Raw genomic sequence first — 8,263 nt, forward strand, 5'->3', positions numbered from 1 at the left:
GAAATGAGCCCTCACATATATGGTCACCTGATTTTTGACAAAGGAGCTGTAAACATTCAATGGAAAAAGGACAGCCTATTCAACAAATGGTGTTGGTCCAACTGGCACTCAGCATGCAGAAGAATGAAAATGGACCCTTTCTTATCCCCTTGTACAAAGCTCAAGTGTAAATGGATCAAAGATCTCCACATTAAACCAGATACACTGAAACTATTAGATGAGAAAGTAGGGAAAACCTTAGAACACATAGGCACAGGAGAAAATTTTCTGAACAAAACACCAATGACTTAAGCTCTAAGGTCAAAGATTAACAAATGGGACTTAATGAGATTGCAAAGTTTCTGTAAGGCTAAGGACATTGTCAAGAAAACAAAACGGCAGCCAACAGAATGGGAAAAGATCTTTACCAACACCACATCAGATAGAGGCCTAATATCCAAGGTATACAAAGAACTCAAAAAGCTAGACACCAGAGAATCAAATAACCCTATTAAAAATGGGGTACAGAGCTAAACAAAACGTTCTCAATTGAGGAATATCGAATGGCTGAGAAACATCTAAGGAAGTGCTCCACATCCTTAGCCATCAGGGAAATGCAAATCAAAACAACCCTGAGATTCCACCTCACACCAGTCAGATTGGCCAAGATCCAAAACTCAGATGACAGCAGATGCTGGTGAGGTTGTGGAGAAAGAGGAACACTTCTCCACTGTTGGTGGGGTTGTAAACTGACACAACCACTCTGGAAATCAGTCTGGCGATTCCTCAGAAAATTGGACATAATACTACCTGAAGATCCAGCTATTCCACTTCTGGGCATATACCCCAGAGACACTCCAACATACAACAAAGATACATGCACCACAATGTTCATAGCAGCTCTATTTATAATAGACAGAAACTGGAAAGAACCCAGATGTCCTTCAGTAGATGAATGGATACAAAAATTGTGGTACATTTACACAATGGAGTACTACTCAGCTATCAGAAACAATGACTTAACCAAATTCTTAAGAAAATGGATGCATCTAGAGAATATCATCCTGAGTGAGATAACCCAGTCACAAAAGAACAGACATAATATGCAGTCACTGATATTGGGATGCTAACCCCAGAGGCTCGGACTGCCCCAGAAACAACTCACAGACTGTGTGAAGTTCAAGAAAAAAAGAAAAGAAAACAAAACAAACAAGCAAAAAAAGACATTATGCTCAATCCTTACACACCAAGAAAACGTTAACTAATTCCGGGTTACATCCTGTTTTACATGTACTTTTTGCTCATTGTAACTAGTAAGACCTTAATGCAGAGTATCAAACCTTAAAAACAAAACAAAAAAAAAAACAACAAAACAAAAACCAAGCACTGACAAAAATGTATTTGTATACATTTATGCAAAAATGTTTTAAATTTTTTTCCTTTTATCTTTGTTTTGTAAAATAAAGTTTAAAAAAAATCAAGTACTGACAAAAATGTATTCATATACTGTTGTTCAAAAATGCTTTTAAAATCTGTACATTTACTTTTTTAAAAAAATAAAGCTGTTCAAAAAAAATCTCATAACTAAAAAGAAAGCCTACTACCAGATGAATACAGATCAGATCTTTAAAGAACAAAATATGCTTCAACTTATTCACAAAAATGAAAAGGAACACTGCTAAATTGTTTTTATGGAGCCAGTATTCCCCAGATACTAAAACTACATCATGGTTTAACAAAAGAGAAAATTATAGGGCAATTTTTCTCTAATGAACATAGACACCAATATTGTTAATTAAATACTTACACACCAAATTCAAGAGCATCCAAAAAAGATTATCTATGCCAGGGATAGTGGCTCATACCTTTAATCCCATTCCTTGGGAGGAAGAGGCAGGGGAATCTCTGAGTTTGATGGCATCCTGGTCTACATAATAATTTTCAATGAGCCAGAACTACATAGTGAGACCCATAGTGTTTCAAACCAGTCTCCCTCCTCAATAACAACAACAAACAACAACAAAACAAACAAAAAAAACAAGATTATCCATCATAACCAAACTGGCTCCATTCCAGAATGAAGCAATTGTTTAATCCATGTAAATCGATATGTATAATGCATGACCTAAACAGATTCAGTGACAGCACCCACATTGTGCTGGCTAGTTTTATGTCAACTTGACACAAGTTGTCATCATGGTTCAATCAGTATTTTCAGCTGAGAAAATACCTCCACCATTGTCCTATGAGCAATTTCATGAGTGCATTTTCTTGATTAGTGAATGATATAGGAGGGCTCATCTCTATAAGCAGTGCCACCCCTGGGCTGGTGGTCTTAGGTACTATAAGAAAGTAGGTTTAGCAAATCATGAGAAGCAAGACAGTAAACAGCACTTTACCAAGTCGTCTGCTTCGATTTCTGCCTCCAGGTTCCTTTCCTAATTTCCCCCAAGTTGTTTTTGGTCATGGTGCTTTATAGCATCAACAGAAACCCTAAGACAGAAATTGGGACCAGGCCATGGGGTATTACTGTGACAGACCTTACCTGACCATGTGTTTTTAGAAAGATTGTGTTGGCATTTGAACTTTAGGGTTGAAAAAAACACTGCAGACTTGGAGTTCCATATTTATTCTACAGACATGAGTAAGATGAGAATGTCGAAAGCAAAACAGACAATGGACTTGGGTATAGGGGGCAGTTCCGATACTAAGGTCCTGTTCCCCAGTTGGTTCTTCATCTGTCAGTAAAGAAAGCCGAGGTCAGTTGCTAGGCAGAAGAGACAGGTGGGACTTCCAGATCCTTGGAGGAGGAGAGAGGACATGGGAATGAGAACAGGGTGAGGTCTCTGGAGGAGCTGGGGTCTATGGCCACTACTGCAGGTGGATTGCCAAGAATGTTTGGCAGGGACCAGATGGGGTTAGCCATCAAAGTTTAGGGCAGGTAGGAGAGGCAGAGATAAGAAATTGATGAAGTCAGACTTTCTCAGGAGGGAGATAGTGACACCTAGGAATTGTGCCAAGAGGGCAGGTTGAAAAGGAACAACTGTATGTCTATGTCTTTTATCCAAGGATTTAAGGGAAGCTGAGAAGGGACTGATAGTGCAGTCACCTTCTGGAGCAAAGGTGGGTAGAGCATAAAACTAATCACACTTGGAATCCTGATACTGACACAAATACAGACACATTAATCAATGAAACAGAATTGAGGAGTTGGATGTACTGAAGAGTAGAAAGATACTCTACACAGTGGGAGAATTTTTTGTTAGTTCTTCATCTGACAGGGGTTTATTATCCAGAATACACACAAAATTAAAAACAAAAACAACACTGCAGCTAGAGATGACTAAGTGGTTCTATGCCTCTTGAAGAAGCCTTGAGTTTGGTTCCCAGCACCTAATCTGAGTTCTGTTCATTCATATTTACTGCAACACTATTCACAGACAGACAAGTTAAAGAATTAGTCTATGTCTCTGTCAACCGATGAGTAAATTAAATGTATACTCAATGCCATTTCATATGACCACAAAGAAAAATGAATCATTTCAAATACAGGAAATACATGGAATCAGAGATCATGTTAAGCAATATAAAGCAGACTTAGACAACAAAACCATTGCATGATTTCTCCTCTCTACAGAACCCATACTTTAAAATAATAATACATGAAAACCATCACAGGGAATATTTAAGGGACTAGGAAGAGCGGAGGACAAGGCAGGGTGGGAGGAGGAGGCACAGGCACAGTGCCTAACACACAAGCATAACAATGCAGTAGTGAAACCACCACTTAGCACAACAGATACAACCGGCTAGTAAAAAGCAAGCACAAAAGGCTGGAGCAGAAATTTCTCTAAAAAAAAACTGTATAACTTACACATGACTCTATGTGGCTTTTAATGCAGCAAAGGTATTTATCCTTATGGCAGCTGAAATCCATTAAATTGGCATATATCAAGAGCCTGTCACAAACCAGCACCTACTCTGAGGAGTTTGGAGATGACTCCAAGGCCACAGGAAGTTGCTGCAGCATGACCACATGTCTTGCATAGGTCATAGTGAACTTTATACTATAAGCAATGTAAGCAGCAAATACTGATTCCAGCACCGGAGGTGTCAGTGAGGTCCAAGGTTCCAGTGGGCATATCTGTACCAATGTGCATTTGAATCTGGATCACAACATTCCTTCCAGCTCCATTAGGCACAGGGCTGTGGACAGCAGGGTCAGAGCCTACATAATACTTCATCACTTGGAGAAAGACTCAGCAAAAAATAGCTCAATACCAGAAATGAGGAACCCCTTTCAAGATACATCTGTTTTGATTTTTAAATGCAAAAATAAAAATGTTTTAAAGCTACCATAATGTTTTCTTGCTAGCTAGCTGACAAGTTGGATGGAACTCTTTACCTCTGTGTTATGTAAGAAACTTTTGTACCACTAGCCAGACATCCTAACACTCAGGAGAGGGTTGTTCATAACTGTGTTCAAGTCCACCAACACACAGTCCACAAAAAGGGCAAGAGCAAAGCATGCTCTAACGAGTTTTTCTGTTCCCTTATAAAGTACTCAGAAACATTGCAAACAGAACTTTCACTAATGTTGCAATGGTAAAATGATGACTTAGTGTATTAGTCAGGGTTCTTGAGAGTCACAGAACTTATGGGTAGTCTCTATATAGCAAGAAATTTGTTGGTGACTTACAGTCAGTCTGTAGTCTAACTTCCTAACAATGGTCAGCAGCAGCTGTGAAGTCCGAGGATCTAGCAGATGCTCAGTCCCACAGGGCAAGCAGGGGGAAAGAATAAGCCTTCCTTCTTCCAATGTCCTTATGTAGGTCTCCAATAGAGGATGTGTCCCAGATTAAAGGTGTGTACCACCACACCTGGATCTGGGACTTGCTTTGTCCCAGATGACCTTGAGCTCAGAGATCTCCTTGACTTAGATTCATAGCTCTATGTCTCAAGATCAGGATCAAAGGTGAGCCTCCCAATTCTGGATTGTGGTTCATTCCAGATATAGTCAAGCTGACAACCAGAAATAGGCACTACACTTAGAAATAACTGTACTGTCTTAGTCAGGGTTTCTATTCCTGCACAAAACATCATGACCAAGAAGCAAGTTGGGGAGGAAAGAGTTTATTCAGCTTACTTACACTTCCACATTGCTGTTCATCACCAAAGGTAGTCAGGACTGGAACTCAAGAAGGTCAGGCAGGTCAGGAGCAGGAGCCATGGAGGGATGTTACTTACTGGCTTTCTCAGCTTACTTTCTTATAGAACCCAGAACCACCAGCCCAGGGATGGCACCACCCCCAATGGACTGGGCCCTAATACCTTGATCACTAGTTGAGAAAAAGCCTTACAGCAGATCTCATGAAAGAATTTCCTCAACTGATGCTCCTTTCTCTGTGATAACTCCAGCTTGTGTCAAGTTGACACAAAACCAGCCAGTAGATGTACATCGAATAAAACTGGTACAATATAAACCAGTGCATGCCATGACACCAGATCAAAAATAACACACCTTGCCATGACAGGATTCCACTATATATTTAACATGTGCACAATCACATTTTATGCAGTTTAGTAATGTTAACTCAGGGCTTCACTTGGATAAAATATTAACTAGAAGGCAGGAACAGAATGTGTATTTTACTATTTTTATATTTCAAAAAAATTATCTTTGTTAGTTGTGTTTAACTGCCATCTAGAGTTAAGATGAAACCATTTCTTTTCTTCTCTGTTACTAACCTCCAAATTTTAGGAATGCAAGCAGTTATGTTTAACCCATTTTGTGTTGAGCAAATCCTCAAGACTCCAGATTCCCAAGGGTTGACTAATCATTCAACTTGTTAATTATGGTAAACATTCCCACCTGTTGCCATCATCACAGGCTGACTAATAAGTGAGATTTACATTTAATCTATCAATAGTCTATGTGCTGTAGAAGCTTGTGAATGAGCAACCTGGTATGTATTTGGATTCAGAGAGCTTTATCAAAAATTAGGTATGTTAAAGTCTCTTTCTATTGTCTACAATTTCCACTTTTTCTCAGAATTTAAGAAAATCCGATTAAATAAAGACATTAAAAAGTGACTTTACTTTAACCTTTAAAGAATAGAATTATAAAAATTAGGGCTGGCAAGATGTCTCCGGGAGTAAATGTACTTGCTGCCAAACTTGATCCCTTGAGTTCAAGCCTCAAGACTCAGCTAACGGAAGAAAAAAAATACACAAAAATCATTCTCTGACCCTCAGATATGTGCCACACATATGCGCGCACACACACACACACACACACACACACACACACACACACACACACACCACCCCACACTAAATTGATGAAAAAAATTAAAGTTCCAATTTAATTGAATTTTGATGCTATTATGCTGAGTGACATTTGTTTCAAAATTTGAAGATTGAACGACATGTGTAATTCATTTAAAAATCTTTATTGAAAATGGGAGAAGGACATACTTAAAAGTAAAAACAAATTTGAAAGTTTCAATGTACCATCAAAAAAAAAAAAGGGAGTATATTCACATGAAATCTTCAGTCAGGTAAGACATTTGCTTCTGTATAAATAAAGGACACCGTTTTGTTTGTTTGTTTTTTTCAACTGTCCCAAATGCATCAAACTATGGTAGCCTTTCTGACAATTTTTTACTATATCACTAGATGATAAATAAACTAAAATGTAGCAAAATTGCAATTCCTGTAGTTTTATTGTTTAAGGAAATAAGCAGGAAAATTTCAAATGGATGCATACAGCAAATAATATTGTTTAAAAACAAACAAACAAACAAAACTAGACCAAAACAAAATTATTTGTCAGTTACTCTGAGCCTAGAATGTTTTCATTGAACTTAAATGCAAAAGACATGCATATCTACTCCTTAAGCAACAGCTAAGTGGGTTCTCAGTTACCTGCTCACAGAGCTGTAAGAGAGGGAGAGAGAGAAAAAAAACTCCAAGAAACAAGCAGGAAGGCTATGAGTAGAAAATACCCACTGTAGGGAAATCCTGTATCAGCATTTGTAAATGTTCTCCAATAGTCGTGCTTTCTCTAATCAGTTTTAGAACTGGGTATTTTTCAGTTCCATTTCTAAGAAGCTAAGGGGGCTCATCCAAACACTTACTAGAAATCCCCCAAGTTAAATACTGTCCTATCAGCAAGATCAGATCATCACAGCCAAGATTGTCTACAACACAGGTACCTGCTGTGATAATTCTCTATCGTAGTATTCTGTCTGATTGGGCCTAGATAGATACTTGATTAATTAGTAAGGGCTCCTAAAAAGGTATGTGTCTATAAATTTTCCACTGGTCAAAATCCATCAGGAGTCAATTTAAGTCATCTTTGTATATATTTTGAATGTAAAACATTTTCTATGGTAAGACAGACAAACTATTAGGAGAGAACAGGTAAAATTCTATGAGTTCTATTTCAAAGAGAATACCAACAGACATTTTGTGCCATTTTACCAAATTCATGAAATAAGAAAACCCAATTCCACTTAAGTTATGAGTTCTTTATTTTATAAACATGTGTCCATCTATGATAAATTTAAAGGGTCTTTAAAAAGCTCTCTGCAATATATGTAATATGTTAATTCCAGAATTCATACACAACACGCAACAACAAAAAACCCAGAGTTCACCATAGTCCAATTAAAGCAAGCTGCATTTGAGTGCAGGCTAGGCTGGTCAGCCAGCTGTCTCCCCTAAGTTGGGTTTTCCAGATCAGCCTCCACAGACATTTTGAAGCTCTCTTTGTAGGGGAGATACAGTGCTCACAGTGGGTGAGAGAGTTGACTTACTCATTGTTAAAAGGATACAATTGGAAGGGGAGGAACAAAGGTAAGGACTGGCAACAAGTGAATGGGGTTACAAGTAATCACAAAGGCACAGATAAAACATCAATGAATGGGGTTACAAGCAGTCTTCACCAGACTAGGAATTTACTCTTGATTGCAAGTAGAGGGCTTAATTAGCAGGGTCTTGACATATGAACTAACTAAAATCTCTTAGCTAGATTTTAGCATCAAGCAAACTTCTAACTAACCCTCATCCTGCAAGGTATGTTTTCTGTTTTGGCCTTATTTCAACCTGCGAGGTATTTGTTCCTACTCTGGTTTCACAAATGCCCAAAATTTACCTGTAAGCCCACCTGCCCAGGAACCAGGTATTTTCCTGGAATGCTGGGAATTGTAGTTCTTTTTTTAAAAGCCTGTGGGAAAGTACTGTGCCATAACAGTTTGTCCTCATAACCTGCTGCAACATC

Source organism: Micromys minutus (assembly GCF_963924665.1).
Source record: "Micromys minutus genome assembly, chromosome: 12".
Lineage (NCBI taxonomy): Eukaryota > Metazoa > Chordata > Mammalia > Rodentia > Muridae > Micromys > Micromys minutus.